The following is a 19,983-nucleotide window of genomic DNA, read 5'->3' on the forward strand; positions in this document are numbered from 1 at the left end:
AAGAAAGAAAGAAAGAAAGAAAGAAAGAAAGAAAGAAAGAAAGAAAGAAAGAAAGAAAGAAAGAAAGAAAGAAAGAAAGAAAGAAAGAAAGAAAGAAAGAAAGAAAGAAGCTGAAGCCTCCTCTCCTTTCTTGGTGGAGGCATGTTCCTGGCGTGTCGGATGCATCTCTGCAGTCGTCGTCACCCTGACGTCGTCGCGCACTGTCCTCGCGCACATTGTCCTCCTGCTCAGCTGGAGTTCTTGTTTCTCGTGGAGAAGTGCGCACTCACTAGCGGAAGCGTGGAAAACAAGGCAGACGCTGCAGAAGCAGGCGCTCCATTACACCGTGTCTCTTTACGCGTCGTCGTCGCTACTTCACGCAGTGCATCGCACGGCACACGTAATAGCCGCACCGCGGGGTCTCCTTCCTTGCTTGGCGGGAGTCGCTGCTGATAGACGAGCCGGCTGTGCAATATCGCCCTGCCATACTCGTGGTCGTCGCAGCTGCTTCCCCCTCCTCGTCAACCATCCTGCGGGTCAGGTCGTCGACGCCTCACGCTGCTCGGGTGAGTGCAAATTCTGACACCGCTGTCCACCCATGCAGGAAGTAACGCGAGCTCTCTGCTCGACTTGCTGTCCAACGCATGGCGTATACGCGCGCGCCAGAAACATTCCACCCGCTCGTGTGCAGTGCTGAGCGCTAAGCATTCCTCCGTTTTAACTAAGGCTCTCGCGTCGTCCTATCTGGCGGAAGTTCAATGGTATGAGGCAGATTTATGCATAGATAGCTTTGAAGGTAACATAGTCATGGTAAAACTTTTGCTTAGTAGTTTAATGAAAGAAATTCAGGTAAATAAAATACAAGGTACTGTGCGTTGTTTTTGTAAACAACGGACAAGGTTCTGCACAGGTTGTGGCCATGATAAAAGGATGATAAAAACATTTCAGTGCATTAATTTGGTCGGTTTTATGAACAAAGGAGAAAAGTAAGCGAGCAACGGGACTTTGCGTACAGTCCATAGCTCCAAGAGTAAAATCGTAAACTGGGAAGTGTAGGGACACTTTTAACGAGTGACACTCGCATTCAATATCATTCGCACAGCGCCACGCAATGAACTTGAACACCACTCTCGCAACACAAAGTATCCTAAGAGGGAGTAAAAACGGAGTAGAATGTCCTCTAGCTTTTTCTCTTTTAGCGCAATGATATTGTCTCCAAGTTCCGGGATAGAGTTTCATTGATCACTAAGCTTTTATCCCAAGATATTAAACCACCGATTAAAATATCGCGGATTGCTAGGGATTCGTATATTTTGTAGTGAAAACCAGTTTTTATTGCCGACGAAAGGTATTCTTTATTTCTAGCAATGAAAATATACCGCACAGTTTAGAGGGAATAGTGAGACCTAACAAGGGAGTGCGTTCGAGGACAAGCTATCCCCATTTTACTCCTTTATTGGCTTATTCTTGTCAATAGTGCATTTGCTGCAGAATACACTCGACCCGAGATTATCGCTGCGAAGTAAATCCGTCTAAATCGCAGTGGGGAGAAAAATCTCATAGGATGCCAGACTTTACTTCATTGAAGTAATTAGGAGTAGCGTTGGCATTGCATAGCCCAAGCACGTGTGTCCCCCCTTCCCCCCCCCCCTCCCTCCTCTCAATGTTTTTACACCTGTCACTCGCTACGTGGACGAGGTTTGTGGTAATCCGCTTTAATCCTCGAATCGAAGACGCTGGAGAATCAGACCGCGCCTTGTGAGATCGGATGGTGCGGAGACTACATGCGCCTAGAAAGTGCTGCTTTGCGTATAATATGTCACCTATAATATGCCCCAGCAAATGCTTGTCGTAGACGAAGAGGTGCAGGCTCAGCACGTTACACTGAAAAGATCATTCGATACGAACGACATTTCCGTTTCTAGTTAAACAGCGTGTTACCAAAGAGACAGTTCACGAGAAGGAACGGACATAAATGATTTTTAATGCAAAGGGGACACAACACAAGGAAGAGGACAACACGGGCCAATCTGCCTGTACTGTATTGCGAGCCGTGTTGCAGAGTTTGTAATAGCACACTCGCTGCACAAAAGGATCTTCCTTTCTTTCTTTCTTTCTTTCTTTCTTTCTTTCTTTCTTTCTTTCTTTCTTTCTTTCTTTCTTTCTTTCTTTCTTTCTTTCTTTCTTTCTTTCTTTCTTTCTTTCTTTCTTTCTTTTGTTTCTTCCTTTATTCTTTTTCTTTCTTTCTCTTCTCAATCTTAATCTTCATCGTTGAATGCAGTTTGAGTTTCTACTTGTACACAGGCAAGCCTAGATTAAGAGACGGCACCAAGGTGTAAATACGAACAAGCTTTCTTTCTTTCTTATCTTGAAATGGACATCACGCTAACGGGCCCTAAGGATGCGGATGGTTGCAAAGTAATAAATAAAAAATAAAAAGAAGCTTACAGCAGAAACACCAGTTCGCCTGCCAGAACAGTGGACTTCGTGCGAACAACTGGACGGTCGCTACAACCAGACTCGCAGTAACACTCAAGGGGGCAAAGGCCCGTAAAAGCTTCAACACACTGCGCACCGGACACAATTGTTTACATTCCCAAGGGAAACATATGGCGAGAATTTCACTGCCAAGGACACACTGAACACAAAGGGCGCTGTGCACAGCTAGCGCGAGTGCCGCATTTTGTCGACAACGACTCCCTCTAGGTTCAGAAATTACTGTATCGCTTTTTTTTTTGTCTTTTTGTACTATTCTGAAAACGATTCATTTAAAACTTTGCCAATGACCTTGCAATTTCTTTTGTGCTAATCACTGCAGTTCAACGTCTTACCGCTTCAGAAGCTATATCTTGAAGCCTTGTCAGGCTACTCAGTATTTATAAAGAAACAGAGAGACATATATCTAAGTAGCTGACACCAGCTCATGTTGCTATCTCGTCGAAAAGAGCCAACTCCTTTGTCGAAAATAGCCAACTCCTTTCCTTGATAAGGTTTGATCCAGGAGCCGCAGAGTTTTTTCTTGCAAGCTTCCGACTATAAGGACTGGTGAAATGGTGAACTGTGTTGATCGGCCTATTCAAATTTACCTCGAAGAAGAACGTTAGGAGCAGTTATGCTTCTAATCAATGCATTATGGATTAGAAAGATCTGATGCCAATCCCGTTACGTCAGTGTAAAAACTCTAAGCCGTGGTAACATTAACTAAATGTCGCCAGCCGTGGACGACTCACCGAAGTATTGGCTTCGAAATAACTCGCTTCCACTCCTTGAAAACTCCGTTCTTGTTAGCTCTAATTGTTGCTCACGAGTACACGTGTACAGTACGGATTCCATGGTAGCGTGTTAGCTTGAATTTTGTACCTGATTCTTTCCTTGACTACTCCGAGGTTCTTTTGGATGCTTTTCGTCTGGAATTCAAATTTTGTGAGTAAATGAAACTGGAAGAAATTCTATAGATGGCAGCGTCACATTGGAATTCAGATCGCACAACAATTTCTTATCGCGTCACATTTATCATGCTTTCACGGAGAGAAGAAAATTATATCATTACAAGAATGAAATTCTACGTGTTCATGATATTATATTTGGAGATATTTGGCTTGCATTGGGTAAGCGCGCAGAGCTTTGTATGTACTAATAACTTTGCTCGCAGTTAACATTTTATGCGCAGAAGCAATCATTTATGCACTCATATTTTCCCATTGCTGTAAATTTAATTTTATTTCTGTCTGAAAAGCCCAAGGGCCTAAATAAAAAGTTTGAAGGTAACGCCAGCCTTGGGCTCTTAGATTCCTTTATGGATAAGTGGTTTGTGATGCTGGTAGGCATTCGCAGGCTCTTTCGAATTTGAAATATGTTTCGTGAAATCGTAACAAATATTTTATTTGTAATCACGCAACCGATTCTTTTCATGCTGCGTCTAAGTGCACCCCGACGCTTCCGCCTTTTTGTTCTGCATCTTCTGAGCAAAATATTATGCCAGGTGTGCAGCCATTGATTTGCAACTTTGCCTTATTGAGATTTTTTTGCGGACTCGCGTTATGAGCAACCTATCATTGTTTGTATATACGTCAAAGTTAATGACTCATAAATGCTTCCAAACTAAACCCGAGGAAGCGAAACTTTGACAAATGCCACTGGCGAGGTTTCTAGATCGATTTCAGTCTCTTAGCAGCGTATTTCAACGTTGACTTTAATCTGAAAGCAATAGCATTTTTTCGTTTAGCCTTCACCGAAGCGCGGTTACAGTGATCAGTGTCAAACTCGCTAACTCATGCTTCCAAGTACAATACAAAAAACTGCAGAACTGTGTCCAAAGTATGGTAGAATTTATCTTTAGTTCTGTCGTAACGTGGGACGTTTTTTTTTTTTTTTTTTTTTTTTTTGTAGATCTGTAATACTTTCTTGTAGTCCTGCAGTATTTTCTCCAATACTTTTGTGTAGTCCATGGTTTTGAGCAAATGATCCGTTGTGACTTTACAAAATTTTTGTTACGACAAAGATTTTTGTTGCCACACACATAAACTTTCAAAAACCACAGAAATTGTTTTCTAATAATAACTGAAAATTTTCTTCAGTTTTTTTTGTTTGTTCTCAACAGGGTAGTATTATTCGAAGCATAATTGTGAAAAAAGACTTTTCTGCTAGTTATGAAAAATAAAACAACGTCGTTTTTACGCATAGTCCGTAGGTCACTATAATCGAACGTAGATGGTCAATACAGAAATGCCCCTTTATAATATACATTTATCGGGAACAAATGCGTTGTTCTGTTCTCCCTTTCCTGGATACTTTAACTTACGCAAGAGACGCGTTGACGGGCTGCCCGACAGAGGCCCGTCTTTCCAATAGCTTTGTGCGCCTATTTTTAAACGAGCGAGGGAGCTGCACTTCGAACAGCAGCTAGAAACAGAACATCGCAGACAAAGGACCGCCCAAACCCATGAGAGCCAGCTAAAGAGGATGAACAAAGGTTGTTTGCGCTACACGTCGTCCGTTCCGATGTCCTCGCTGCATGACGGACAATTTGGCCTGGCCTTCTGCATCCTAGATGTTTCATTCATTTTGGATGAATTGACCAGCTTGAAAGCATTTACTGAAGCGGCAGAAAATGCAAGAAAGAGGGCACTCCCTGTTTGCTGAATGGCAGCTGAATCTCTACGGGTCAGATGTGTTAACAAATAAGAAAACAAACAATAAAATAAAACAGTTATTTTTAGCAAGCCTAAAATGACTAAAGTTGCAGGGTGACAGTGAACGACGTTTACGATTTTTTTTTATGGTGCCATATTAGAAAAGCCATGTTTAGGAGGTTGGAAGGTAGAGGCACCACCTTCCAACCTTTTAAACCTCTTAAAGGCAGTAGGCGTCTTGGGAATAAGCGCCACCAGAGAAGGGATGGGGAACTTTAAAGCTGCTCACACTTTGAATGAAAGCACGTTTACGCTTATGTAATAAAAATGCTTTTGCCATGTGGCTGCGTCTACTGTGAGATTAGTTTTTTTTTGTTATTGAACATCGCATAGTCAGCTACTATAGTGTCATCGTGTAGTCGTATCTTCGAGCTAATTCTTCTATTTATTCCCACTGCCCGTCCCACATCTCTCTTGGTTTTCAAATGCCTACAAGGCTTCAAATGTCCTTGGGATGCGTAGTAACGCGAAGTCCTGCGTCTGCGGAGCAGTTTTGGTAAATAGCCGACGGTGCATTCTCGCTAACAGAACAAAATCTCCGCGTTATAAATACGTGCGTCTGTCAAAGAGGACAAATGCGTCCTTTGCGTTTCGCTTTTAGCTTTTCTGCATTTGACGTATTGTTATAGACATTCAAGCATAACGATGGGGGGAGGGGGGGGGGGGCGTTTTCCTTAATCTATATCAAGAATCTGCTTATAATGTTTCTGAGAACATTTCTTACAAGAAAAGTAGGAAAATGTGACCGCAAATCTACTTCTGCTAATACATCCCGAATACAATACAGAAATTGCTTTATATTACACCTTAAAATGGTGCCGAAGTGTTCGAGAAATGTGACAGCTTGGGCACGTTGGCAGCTGTGGATGTTCTCTCGCGCTCCTCTGGATGCATCTTACAGGGCACGAACTCCAGTGCTTTCAATAAATATCGTTATATTATCCATGCATCTCGTAAATTTTGAAGCTTAAGCCTGATGTGAAGCCATATTCTGATAGAAGTGCTGCTACCGTTATTAATTAAACTGCCAAGCATGAGCTTTGAGTTGAATTATAGCCCAGATATATGAAGGCAGAGGTACGTACATGAACAGAATGTGGGGAAGGGCAGGTAATGACGTCCCTCACGCCGTTGGTGGATCACTTCTCTTCCATCCAGGTACATAATGCCCTGACGCAGCAGTCAAGCAGGCAGGCTTAGATGTTGCATAATACACGGGCTATATACGCCTGCATATGTCCTGCAGCCACGCAAATATTGAAACTCGAGCACAGAATGTAGCACCAAGAGCTTGCAGCTCAGTGATTAATAAAAGTGTACTAGAAGTTAAGTTGAATATCGCTAATACCGCCATACTCTGGAAGCATTCGCATTCGTGAATACCCAAAAAATACCACCACCGAGCACACATGCCTCTAAAAGACAATATCGGCGGATAAGAAACCGTGGTTTAATAAAAAAAAAAAAAAAAACCTCTTGAGGCATAAATTAGAAACTTATGTATTGAGCCCACTAATCTTTCTGGCAACCAAGCTGTAACTATTATGGGGCACTTCAGAAATTCGAATCTCTTGCTTTGGGCCACATAGGTAGAATGAGAACTAAAACGTACGACAGAATTATTTCGCATGAACTAGAAATTTTGCCACGCTATGGTCTGCACGCCGTCCGCACTGCCCTGAAGTATGAGTGGGCTGTCTAACATGTCGGTCAAAGCACAGGCTCTGATTCGGTAGCGCCACAGATTGAATGTATTTTTTTTTTTCACAGTGTCAAGCGCTTGCGGAGCAAAAGTCTATTCAAAAAGAATAAAAAGACTTGCAGATTTACGGAATTCAGCTCCAAAACAGAAGTACAACTGCACATTTCAAGCGTGTCTATGTGTCAGTACCAGAAAGCGCATTATCACCATCGTGCGCACACGCATGCAAACAGGCAAAATTTAATGCTGTAATAAAACACCGTAGTGTTCACGTATTGCAGTACCAACGGTCCCAGCACGTACGACAGCGCTTGCTTAAAACCAGTATCACGGATAACCAGACTCATTATAAGTTAAAGGCGCCAAAACAACACGCACACACACAAGAAAAGAAGAACGGGACAGAGCGCCACTCACAGCTGATTTATTGTGCAGGAAAAAGTACATATATATCACTGCCGACACATGCGCAAGGAACCCATTCGCCATCATGTCATATAAGATAAGCTATGTTCAAAAAACGCTTTCTCTATACAATCTATATACAATGCAGAGAAAGCGTTTTTTCAACATAGCTTATCTTATATGACATGATGCTGAATGGGTTCCTTGCGCATGTGCCGGCAGTAATATATATGTACTTTTTCCTGCACAATAAATCAGTTGTGAGTGGCGCTCTGTACCGTTCTTCTTTTCTTGTGTGTGTGCGTGTTGTTATGGCGCCTTTAACTTATAATGAATAGACACCAACTAGCCCAACAAGAAGTTCTCTTAAACCACTCATTTCGCGTGATAGGTCAGCCATGCACTCACATTAAGCTATTGAACGTGATTTAAGTTCGAATTGCTGCTAAACAACGAATTTTACAAAGCACGTTCTACAGGAAACCTGCACTGCCTAGATGGTGCTGTAATTGTCCTGCAGCGTTCCTCAAAAATGCTGCTGATAGCCACTTGGATCTTGATCGACGACCGAGCATATTCAGCAGCATTACAGGTTCGTGTGCGACAGATAACGTCCTTGGCCAGGCGCTCTCGATTTAGCCCATCTATCTGATGCACGCCATGCAAATCTTGGACAGAGCGTGCAATCTGATCCATGTAAGCTCATGCAAGTGGCGTGAAAATGCCCTACGAAGGAGTCTCGAAAGTATTTGCTCTTTTCGCTGGGCTATGTGTCACAGCACGGCGATCGTCACCGCAACCTTCATTGCAGGATGCCTATTAAAAAGAGAAAGTACGCCCTTTGAGAAGAAATAAATAAACGAAAGCATACCAAGTCGCTAATGTGTTTTGCTCACGGAGAAACGCCACTCACCCAATCTCATTTTGCCGTGAGCCCCTGTTCAATGAATGCAGTGGTTAAAACGAATAACGATAGCTGCGGATCAGTATGACGGGCACACAGTGACGTAATATGCAGCGAAAAAGATTAGCTCAAGTGACTCATGACCGCAGCAGAAAAATTGCGAGACGAGGCGCTGTTGTTGCCGTTCGCGCCGATAGGAAGATGGCCGGTTACATTTTATTTCTCGAAGCGGGGGTGCATGGCTGGCAAAAGGAGCCCATCCCAACATTAGCCCATCCGAAAGCTTTCATCATAAATGAAGCCTTATGCATTCCTTATCGGCAAACTGAAGCGCCGATGTGGATACCGACATGGCCTAGTTTGTTTGTATTTTTGCAAGTGTTGCGAGTAACAGTATGTGTATCGTAGAAGTCTCTAAAACTTTTGCCGGGCAATACACTCTCAAAAGCGAACTGCAGGCTTTGTAGGAAGGGCTGCTTTCTTCCACCCACCCTCACTTTTTAAAATGGAATGTGCCTTGTACCATCAGCATCAGTGCGTACGGCAAAAACAGCACCGTGCTCCAATTTTTTTTCCACCCAGTAGTGGGTAACTTGTGCTAATCTTTTTGCATTGCAGTTGCATACTGCGAACAGTCACATAAAGGTTCGTTGCTGCGGCTGCGCAGCACATACCACAGGCTCCTCCTGCTTAGCGGCATTGCTGATATCGTGGTACGCACACAGGTCAAGAGACTCCTAAATCACCATAAACAAATCACGCAAGAAAAACCGCCATGAACGGCGGCCGTCCTGCGATATTTTGTGCAGTTCGCGTTGCTCGTTCCTAGAGCGCCAGCGTTCATACTGCGTTTTTATTTACTTTCTGCTTCCCATCTCAACTCATCGATTGTTAGCGTGGTCAGAAAGCCACGCAAAGGACAGTCTAATTATGTAGTCGGCGGCCCGCTGATGCGGTTACATTCGTTGTCGCCGTCTCAGGTGCTGCTCTTCTATACGTGTCCATTTTTTGAACATTAACTACTACCGTTTTTATCGTGTAGCGATTATTCGGAGAATTGGAAGAAGGCTATAACAGCACGGCAAGGAATTACAGGTTACTTGAAATAATTTTCATTTACTGTTTATTCGCGCAGTAACACCGCCAGCGTAATGAACGCATGTTTAAAGTAGCATGCGTCATTGGCAAAACTCTCTTACATGAACCGACAGTTTAAGCGCTAACATTGCATGTCACAGCCTTCTTCGATAAAGAAGAACTCAGCCATTTGACAGCTTGCGAATCAGCTTGCGACTGCATCCCAAAATTTTATCGGGCTCATGAGACAGGCTAGATTGATGTTTCTGGTAGATTAAAGCATGTCTTGCCGGCCAAAAGTGCACCCGCGCTTTCTCGAAAAAAAAAGAAAAAAAAAGAAGCATATTCCAGCACACGAAGCAACATCCTTCCTCTCCATGTGCACATCACCATGCTTGTCGACATATAAATTATCATGCGGATGATTAGCTACTGTGGAAATGTTTCTTGGCAATAATTTTAGAGCAACCTTTAAAACATTTGAATATTGGTCGTTGTAACCTTTAGACCCTGCAAGAAAAAGAAAAAGAAAACACAACTAAGAACCGAAAACAAGTGACTTGTGACATTTGCTGCATAGATTACTCACGTCTAAGGTACCGTCTTTGCCAAAAGTAACCAAGCAGCATGTTTTGCTTTTTACTTTCATTATAAAGGCAATAAAAATTTCCAGATGATCACAACTCCTTAAGAAGTGAGGACAGGCTCTGGTCTTAAGTTTTCAGCCATTTAAAGCTTCAGATGTAGAGTAAATTTCCTGCTACACGACCGAACAGCAAACCCTGACGCCTGGTTACTTTTGAAAAAGGGGGTACATTATAGGTTACCATGTTCAGAATGAAGTGCAAGGCGTTTCATTCAACATATTAGCGCGACCCTTCCTGGCACATGCCATGGTGACGCCGTTAATGTCAGGGTCATCCAGCCCCTACAAGACATGGTATTAATAAATAGAAAAGTTAAAAATTAGGAGAATGCCCAATCTTTTCATTAAGAGGGGAAGCGATAGCGCTATAAATACTGCCATTTCATACACTGATTTTTTTTTTAGCAAAATGAGGCTTTAGGCGCCGTGGCCACGCTGCTAAATCACCCCATGGAGTAAAGGCTTTTTTAATTACACCTTCAAGCATTGAGTTTTCATTCTGAACATTTTGACACCTTTGAACTCTATTTTTTTTTTCATTCCTTTATTCAATAGAATAATTAAAATGATTTAATTATATATAATCACTTATCACACATGAATCACTCTTCAATCACTAGAGCCACAATATATCACGATACGGGTTTTTTACGCAGCCCCCGAATATTTCCGACAAGCGGTGCCGACCACCACGCCGGCGCCTTTTCAACCGAGCGAACTGCGTGCGCTATCGCGCAGAACAAAGTGCTGAAGCATGTAGCTGTTACTTTCTGTCGTGTATGCTTCATCAGGCATGAATTAGGTCGACGCGAGCCTTCGGACTATACAACGAGATAGTTAACTGGCTTCACTACTCACTTGCAAAACTGCGCCTGCTGAGCGCCTGGTGCTAGGTGGATACCTTGGGTGAGAATACTTGTGCGCCAGAATGAATTATGTAACTTCTCCGGTAACTATCTAATCAATTCAATTGTACGGATTCCTTAATTATTATTTACTGAATTGCTTATTAGTAAATTATTCTTTTGATAAATGCCTCCAGCACTTCAATGGGCACGTAGGACACATTATTGAAAGTGGTGGACATTTTGCTTTTCCAAAACAGATTCTTGGATCGCCAAATCAACCCAACGATATTCTTGAGGATAACAGCGCGGGACACAGGACGGGAGCACAAGATTAGAGGACGACACAACGAGCGCAGCGCTCGTTGTGTCGTCCTCTAATCTTGTGCTCCTGTCCTGTGTCCCGCGCTGTTATCCTCAAGATGCATAACCAACATGCCCAAGCTGCTATTCTAGCCAACGATATTATTCTGTGGAACGATGGCCTAAGTGAGCAATGCAGAAAAGATAAAGGTAATGAGAATTCTACGGCTATTTCTGTGTCCAGGCTTTTGGTTTTCAGAATGCGTTTTCTTTGTTTCTTTTTTGTTTGTTATCCAGTGATGACAAATCCACAAAATAGAAGTGGCATAGAGTCTTGAATGTATGTGCAGCGCCCTTTGTAGCGCTTACTCAGCCGCAGGGTCCTCTTGTCGGCCGCTTCTGTGTCTTCGCGCGCATGGCCAGCTCGTCACGCTGCTCCGTAGCTCAACCTGTCGGTGGACATTGCGCTGACGCGAAAAAGTGAACAATATGTAAGAAATGTAAGCCACTCGTAAACAGGACACGCCGTAGAAGCGGATTCAGCAAGGCTGCCTACAATGCGGTCGTCGCATATTTGGCTTTTCTAACAACTGGAGAGGTAAGCCTAACTGTTTACGCGTTGAGCGGTATGACGCCGTAACAACGCCATGATATGTGTTGCCGTCCGGTATCCGATGTTTAACATCCCACGACTCCTTCTGGGCTTTGCGACACTCTGTAATGAAAGGCTACGGATTAATTTCGATCCCCTGTGGTTATTTATCTACGCTGACAGCAGACAGAAAAGTTGTTTTCCTTTTTTTACAATCATCACCCCTGAAATGTTGTTCCCGCGGCCATTGTTCTAATCCCCAAGTTCGAACCTCGTAAACATTGAGCCACCACGGCGAGTGAAATGGTGAGTCGTTCATATAAAGCAGATAAGTGATACAGTGACTGTCTCATAATACCGCTGACGAGGCCGGTTCTATGAATTAATCAGTGCCCGTGTAAACGCAACAGCAATTGTCGCTGTTAAAGTATAGGTTTCCCTGGCCATGTGAGAGCAGATGATGCCTTTTTTTTTTTTAATACACGACTATTGTTCAGAGTAAAGAAAGAGTGGCTGAGTGCACCTTTCCTCTCTTCTGCCCTGTATATTTTATTCAGGCTGGTGAACCCTTCATTTTTGTGTATGTTTCTTGAATAGCCACTTTTTATGTCTATCTTTTTTTTTACGTAAGCAGGAAGAATAAGCCCGGTCGGATAGTTGCACAGCTTTCTACTGCGCATAGCAAACATAAAGTCTCCGGGCAAAAGAATTGATGAAATGTGATCTATTTTGAGTCAAGACACATAAAATAGGTAGCCCGTTCATTACAATTGTAGAAGGTCATGGCACATGGCTTCATGAGGTGGCTGAATACCTACAAGGTCTTCTGAACCAGCTTCCATTGGTTGACCCGTTTATTATCCGCAACTCTGATGAGGTTGTGTGTTTCCTGAAAACAGCCCTAAAAGTCACCTGCTTTTCAACCGCAGAATGCTTGGACATGTACCACAGTGTAAAGTTCATGAACTTGTGCGGAGTTACTACATCGAACTTTCTTGTTTTGTCGAAGATGTATTTGACTTCCCTGTATGTGCAGTTTCACGAAGCGGTTTTTTTGCAGAAGGAGGGGATATGTATTGGGTGTATTGGGTCGAACATTGCTCCTGTGCTTGTTAACATTTTTCTTGCGAGGGGTGACCGAGTGTTACAGAAAGGTATGCGACAAATGGGCATTAGTGCATGCTTTAGGTACGTTGATGTTTTCTTGGTGTGTGTCAATGGGAAATGTGCAATTGACGAAGTTGTGCCAAAAATTTGGTTTAATTTCAGCGAGCACATCGAGGACTCTCATTCACACATGAAATTCCGCATCATAAATGCCTGCAGGTTTTGGATATAGCAATTGAAATCGGTCCGCATGTGTGCTGGTACTACAAAACAAGAAGCGAAAAAGGTTTACTCCCTACGACTCAGCACGTTCTAAGTTGTATAAACGAAACATTGCTGATGCGTGTTACCAGCACGCGCTAAAAAAGTCGTGTCATCAGAAGGTAAACGATACTATCAACTTGCAGGTCGCTCGGCTTAAGTTAGCGGGTTATCCGAACACGGTGTTGGTGTCGGTGGCTGATAAGGTGACTAGGACGGTTGTCAAAGGGGTCCCACCCAAGTTTCAGGAAAGGCATAAAAGGCCCATTGTTTTGCCATAGATTCATGCGCTGGCCCATAAGCTGAAGAAGGTAGTAGAAAAGCACAAAACTCAGATTGTATTTTCTGCACCACAGAAACTTGGGAACCTCTGCGCAAGGTGAACTACAAAAAAAAAAAAAAGGACTGAATTAATGGTCTTGCAGTGTGAGGCACCAGAACAAGTTCGTGGCGTGTGTAGAGGGAATGGTATATAGAATACCACTTTCTTGCGGTGTGGCTTATGTAGGCCAGTCGGGCAGCGCTGTGTGAGCATGCATATAACAAATCCAAAATAACAAAGAAAAAGCGCTTTTCTCTTAGGCAGTATTTTTTTTTTTTTAGCATTTTCTTCTTCTAAGATTCTTTTCCTCCCATTGTTGCTTTATTTACTTTCACTGCGCTTTATATATGCGGCTTAAATAGCTTGTTTGGGAAGTAGTCCGCTGTTGTTTCGTGTGGTTTCGTAGTTCCTTTTTTAAATTCAGGAATGCATACAATTATTACCCCTTTACCTAACCGTGTGCGTTCGTATTTCGCAGTCCTTCTTCCGTCCACACTGATACAATAGCTAAATGTGCTGAATGACTGCGCCATATGTCACCTGTCAGCTTCCACCTGCCAAAGCGCGTGCCGATTATTTTTTTTTTTCGATAGGGCTAACGCCGACAATGCATGACAATGCATAACAACGACGGGGCCAGATTTTTTGGAGGACGCTCCTTTAGAGCTGTGACGTTAAAACAAGCAACACGAATGCTAGCTGGCAGCTGAGGGTATTACTCAGCATTCATGATTGACGTTTTTTCGCAGCCCGCGCCCATTTCTTGTTTTTCCTTTTCTTGCATTGTGAAAAGATGCACGTAATGAAAAGGGTTCAATGAGTCGAACACGTGTCACTCTCAATCGACATTGGGAGGTTCCGCAGCTCTAGCCGATTGGCAAAGGCACGTCATGATCAGACCATGAATCTGCGGCTCCGGTAGAAGATAAATAATCTTGTGGGGCTAGTTTCGACAGTCACGGAGGGCGGGAAAGGCCCGCATCTAGAGACTACTTTGCATGGCTTCTAACATTTGTGTAGTATTGGGAGTAGAGATCGTAAGAATAAAACTGGGAATATGCATGAGTCTGCGCCTGCGCTGGTATCATTGTTGCTATAACCGCCTCCTGAGAAACGTTAATGGGAGGTAGTACAAAGGAGCTGAAACAAGAGCACACATTATGAGAACCACCTATGATTGCCTTCGATAACGGCGTAAGTTTTCACAGCCGCCTCCGATCAGTGGCGCGATCATGATCGCCTCCACATGCGACCCGCAAGAGTTTCCACTATGAACGAGTGGCGAGAGTAGGAACAGCCTCGCAGGCTACTAAAGAAGGCGCTGCACACACGCATACTTGCTGTAGGATGGCTTAGACTTAGCAATCATTAACCTGCAAATTTATAATCTCCTCTGCTTTGCTGGGGTCATACCACCTACACCAGGAAGCAACCGACTTTCTTTGCCGGCACCGATACGAGTGGAAAACGAATGTTCGCATGCCTAAAACATGCTACGCTTGGTAAACAAGTGTGGCTGCTTGCGCAACGGGGTTCAATATAAGCGGCCCCAAAGGGCAGTTGGATGAGAGCCAGGAGGTGCCTCTGGCGCAGAAAGCACCGGCCTCGAGACGAGGAGGATGACAGATGCGATACCAACCAGGAATATGACTTGGCTACTGCCATATTAGGAGCATCGTTTTGCGAAGACGTCAGATACAACGTCTTTGTGGCAAGGGAAGAAGACAGCGTGTTTGTAAGCTAGAGGTTAATTTCCAAGTTAATGAGTTTCACAGCTGGGAGGTTAATGAAGGATGTCAGTGCGCTCTCTGGCAGTCAGGATACAGCAAGAATTGTCGATGGAATCATCCGGGATCAGTGAATGGCGATCTTGTTTACAAATTGTTTCGGAAGGGGACGCTAACCTAAAAAGGGAAGCCCCACAGTGCAGCTGCATAAAGAAACGAGGACAATAGAAAGCTGAGCAGCTAGCATCACTTCGCAACCAGGCACAGTAAATTTGCGTGCTTTGTTGAGTCTCAGCAGCTGTTTGTTCTTTTATTCCTTTATTTATACATTTCGATCAAGGAAAAATACAGGACGCTCATAACTACAAAAGTAGTGGTCTAGACAATAGCTTGACAAGGCAGCACACCACCTGTACTGGTAGTTTAACAAGAACCACAGAGCAAGAACCCTCCCACAAATATAAGACGTCAGTTTTTTCGTGAGATAGAGCTGACAAACTGACTGGTATAAGTGATTTACAGCATATGAAATCAATCCTTGCACTGAATACGAATAAATGAAGAGGCCGAAATGCCAGACAAAACTCCGACATAAAACCGTAAAGGAAAAAGGAAAGCAAAAATCTCACTTCTGCTTAATTCAAATGATAAAAAAGCAAAAGCATATAGACAATAATTGCATATACTATTCCTTTTCATCACGGTGTTAATAGTTTGCCTATGATATGTTCATTGCAATTGAAGCTAGAATTAGGAGAGAGATTCTAGAAATACATATTGTTTCTATTTAGCAGGTCTGAAATAGTTTGCAGCGCAGGATGTCTGTATTACATATAGTGTTCAATATTGATTCACATTTCGCTGTTTATTACGACGTCTGCAATGCGCCTCCACATTTTGATTTTCAAAACACAAATATTTCGCAAGACGGCAGATTCATTTTCCAAATTATTCGAATGTTTTATGCAGTCACTGAGGAGTTTGTTTCCTTTAGGTCGAATAAGGAGTTGAAGAAGTTAGAACCACGCAGCGCAAGGTGTGAAGCGCTAACTGTGCGGCACCGAGGGGCATTAACGTAGAGGGAGGTGTTAAACGATTGCCACACACCAAGGCAACGCGTACGTGTATGGCGGGAACAAGAAGTCGACAGTTTGTACTAGGCCGAGTGGGTGTATAACGGGGATATATCCGCGCTTGAAACAATTTCCAGACTGCTGCTCGCCTGAAGAATCGTACCACGTAGTAACCGAACGAAGCTACCCCGCTCTCATAAATAAAAACCTGCGCTCCATTCCTCCTTTACTATGATATCACTTGTATCAAAAGCCACAGAAGGTCAGAACGATAGACACACGATAAAATCAACCTGCCTGCCAAAAGGAGAAAAATTAAAATTTCCATTTTACTTTGTAGTACACTCGCTTGCCCTCGCTTTCTGTAAGGAAGAAAGCGATAGCCACTACTTTTTCTCTAAGAGACTAAACAAAACAAACACTACAGACAGATAACTTCCAAGGTCTCAAAAATATATTACGCAACCTTTTCGAAAATCAGCCATTTTTCCCGTGGTCTAGATGAAATAAAGACCGAAAAAAGTTGGCAGCGCTTACGTTATACTAAGGTATGGATTATGCATGATGATGGCATGGCACGAATACCAGATGAGAACAGGGTTCAAAGGGCGCCAAAAGGAAAATAAACAAGCGAGCAATGTTCTTTCTGATCTCTGGCGCCTTGTGTAGAAGTTGGCACGTGTTCTTTGACTTGCTATATCCATAGGAGTCGTAGTAGTGGTGAAAGAAGGACTGGTATTTAGCTGTGTCTAACTGGATGCATGAGATATAAGGCAATTAAGGAAAACGAAAGCCAATCGCCTTCTCTTTCTAAGCAATGGTCTTGAGGCCAACTGCGCACTTTCTGCAGATGTATCGAGTAGTTTGCAGACGGGAGCGCATCCGGCGTGACTATTGAAGTTTAGTTTTCTCTTCAAATTGATTTCCTACCCAGAAAGAACACAACGCAAGTTCTTCAGCGCCATTTACGTATAAGAGAATGCGCATGTCCGTGCATTTATCGTTCAGTATTTAAGCACGAGTGCTTAGTTGGCTGCAGTACAGTTTGGGCGAAGATAAACAACCACGTTCTTTGGTGAGTAGGCCTATGTGTCATTTATCAAGCGCATTTTCTCTTTTATTCGAAAACAATAACTGAGTGCTCATTGCAGGTATGGCGACGATAGAAGCGCAGATCAAAACACATTATAATTATGAAAAGTGTTTGATCTTCGTCCCTTTCTTTTATTGATAATCAATCCCACACTATAGTAAGAGAGGGTTCGATAAAATGTAATGACGACTCATTCGTAGAACACACTACGCTTTATGGTTCTTCTGACTCATGCTCGTGGAATGGAAGCCTATAGTAGAGAACTTATCCAAGCTCAGGAAAACGCTAGTGCATGCACCTGATGCACATCGTGGAATGTCGTCTGATGCAGCAACCACAAGCAGACATAAAACAGCACCGGTTCTTTAAGCAGTGAAGTGGAGGCGGAGCAGTCTCGCATATTCCCGAACTCAAACCAAACTGTCACCACGCAGGGATGAACCAATGGGATCTTAGTCTGGGCTGGTTGGTTCATTGCTTCGCGCTGTGTTAAATTTTTGAAAGGGACGAAGAGTAGCGTGATATGATGTTCAAATCAGTGTAGTCTCCAACTGAAAGAGAAAGGAAATTTTGTTCCATTACATTGAAACTCAGATTTACAGTCGCTTTAACTGCCCAGTATTGAGAACAGTGAGGGTGTTGCTGGTGCGCTACTGCTTCTAGCATATATCCTACGCTTCTTCAAGGCTTGATAAGTTGACCTCCGGCAGAGTAGTAACTAAAGGAAAAAAGATATCATAGGACGCTCTGCCCTTTATTATATGAAAAAATGACCACTTTGATATTCTTTTCGACAAATATTATCTTAGATTAGAAGTAATGACTCACACGTCCCGTCATCCTTGCCTCTCGACGAGTTTGCTTCTGGGGCGTGAAATTCGATCAAGCACGCGATCTAGGAATGTGTTATAATAATTAGTCGCCTTTTCTTTTTCGTGGCTGTCCCGTTTGTAAACAGATAATGCGATTAGGTTCAGCCTAGAGCTATGTGAGCAAATCTTTCTTTCTCAAAACGTCTCCTTTTTTTTTTTTTTGATTTCATGAGCTTGCTGAAGAGCTTTTTCACTGGATGCTTGTAGTTTTGCGTGCCAAGACATCTTCGACCGGTCACCGTATACTAGTGATGCTCATTCGGCGCCTAATCACTGCAGTATTTATCACGAAGCCAGTTGATGTAAAGTGCCCTCGCCACCCAGTAGGTGATGTATCTATCACTGGGCTAAGATAGCGAATGAGAAGATAGAACTAAGGAAACATCTGAAAGCTTCTGGCGTGTTTATTGTGGTAGCCGGTTAAAATCATGTCCCTATAAAATCTAGGATGCATCGCTTGCCTTGCTACTTTCTGATACTCAATTAACCAAGAGATCGTACTAAGTAAAAATTATGTGGGGACATAAACTGTGCATGATAGTTCCGGCACATACGACAATCAGACTTTGTGACGCTTTACGTGCACGGACACAGCCGTCTGCCAGCACTACTAAATTAGAAACGATGGCCAGGTCCTAAAGTGACCTTCTACAGGAGCACCCCCAAAAAAAGAAAGTAAGATGGTCTCTTAGATTTCCCTTAATGGGGTCATGCCATGGCCATCGAATATATTGCAGATAATCTAGACCATATTATTTTATTTCCGAAATCTCAGAGCCCACAGACGCATTCTTTATTTCAAATGAAGTGGCTGAAGCGGACATAACGAAGCTCCTTCTACCGACCGCGATCGTCATGTTGAGACGATTGGTGAGGTCACAGTCTGACTCGTTGTCTGCTGCAGTGCCGGCTCCGATAAGCTGCCGATGCACCCCTTTCTTCGCGCTTGCCAAAAGACCAGCATGGTTGGTTGGTTGGTTTGCGGGGTTTAACGTCCCAAAGCAACTCAGGCTATAAGAGACGCCGTAGTGGAGGACTCCGGAAATTTCGACCACCTGGGGTTCTTTAACGTGCACTGACATCGCACAGCACACGGGCGCCTTGCTTTTCGCCTCCATCGAAAAGCTGCCGCCGAGGCCGGGATTCGATCCCGCGTCCTTGGGAACAGTAGTCGAGCGCCGTAACCACTGCGCCACCCCGGCGGGGCTAGACCAGAACAAAGACTGTAGTGAAGCACGATTTAGTTCTTGCCCACACACCGACCTTCAGTGATCGCCGCCTTCATGCGATGGCAGCACTGCCCCCACCGCCGTAAACACCGCCGGCCGTGTCCTACGAGCTTTCCGCAAGCCGCCCGTGCCAGCGATATGGCAAATCCCTCGCGCCTGTGTAAGAAAAGCATGCTAAAATTTGTTTTTCTCGTAATAATTTTAAATCACGGAAAAGGGAATTTGAGAAGTAAATGCTATTTGAGAAATGTTGAGCTAAACGATGGTAGTCGTTACAGCCTTCCGCCGCTGTTGAGCCCGTATTCTTGTACGCTAGCTTCGCTGGTTAGGCGTCGACAAAATAATATTTTCCTTCACTACAAAACAATGGGGTTGAGAGGAAGTATCATAGTCGAGTGGCCCTTTTACTAAAACGCCGCGCTAATCAGTTACGAAGTGCCGTCTGCTGTGGCTTCGATGCTAAGCAATGTAGGCATAGCGACGACTAGGCAGAAGACAGCCAGAGCGCCGTCGTCCGCCGCACTCACGAGCGGCACCATTGCTGTAAGCTTGCGGCATCCTGTGCTGTAAGCCTCATGAGCTTATTATCTCCTTTCATAATGCAGCTGGGGCGAGACTTGGACTTGGCAATGAGAATTAGCGCGCCTCATATTA

General features: G+C 43.7%; 1 long non-coding RNA gene across 1 annotated transcript in view; it reads left to right on the top strand.

Annotated features, from left to right (window-relative positions):
- Window positions 1–269: 269 nt before the first annotated feature.
- The window catches only part of LOC146197678 (uncharacterized), a 42,533-nt gene continuing 22,819 nt past the window's right edge, over window positions 270–19,983 (top strand). Inside the window, exon 1 of the long non-coding RNA XR_014705675.1 lies at window positions 270–545. This is a non-coding gene — a long non-coding RNA (uncharacterized LOC146197678). The remainder of the gene's footprint in view (window positions 546–19,983) is intronic.

This window comes from Amblyomma maculatum, chromosome 3, assembly GCF_055883805.1.
Source record: "Amblyomma maculatum isolate TAMU_Amacu chromosome 3, ASM5588380v1, whole genome shotgun sequence".
Taxonomy (NCBI): Eukaryota; Metazoa; Arthropoda; class Arachnida; order Ixodida; family Ixodidae; genus Amblyomma; species Amblyomma maculatum.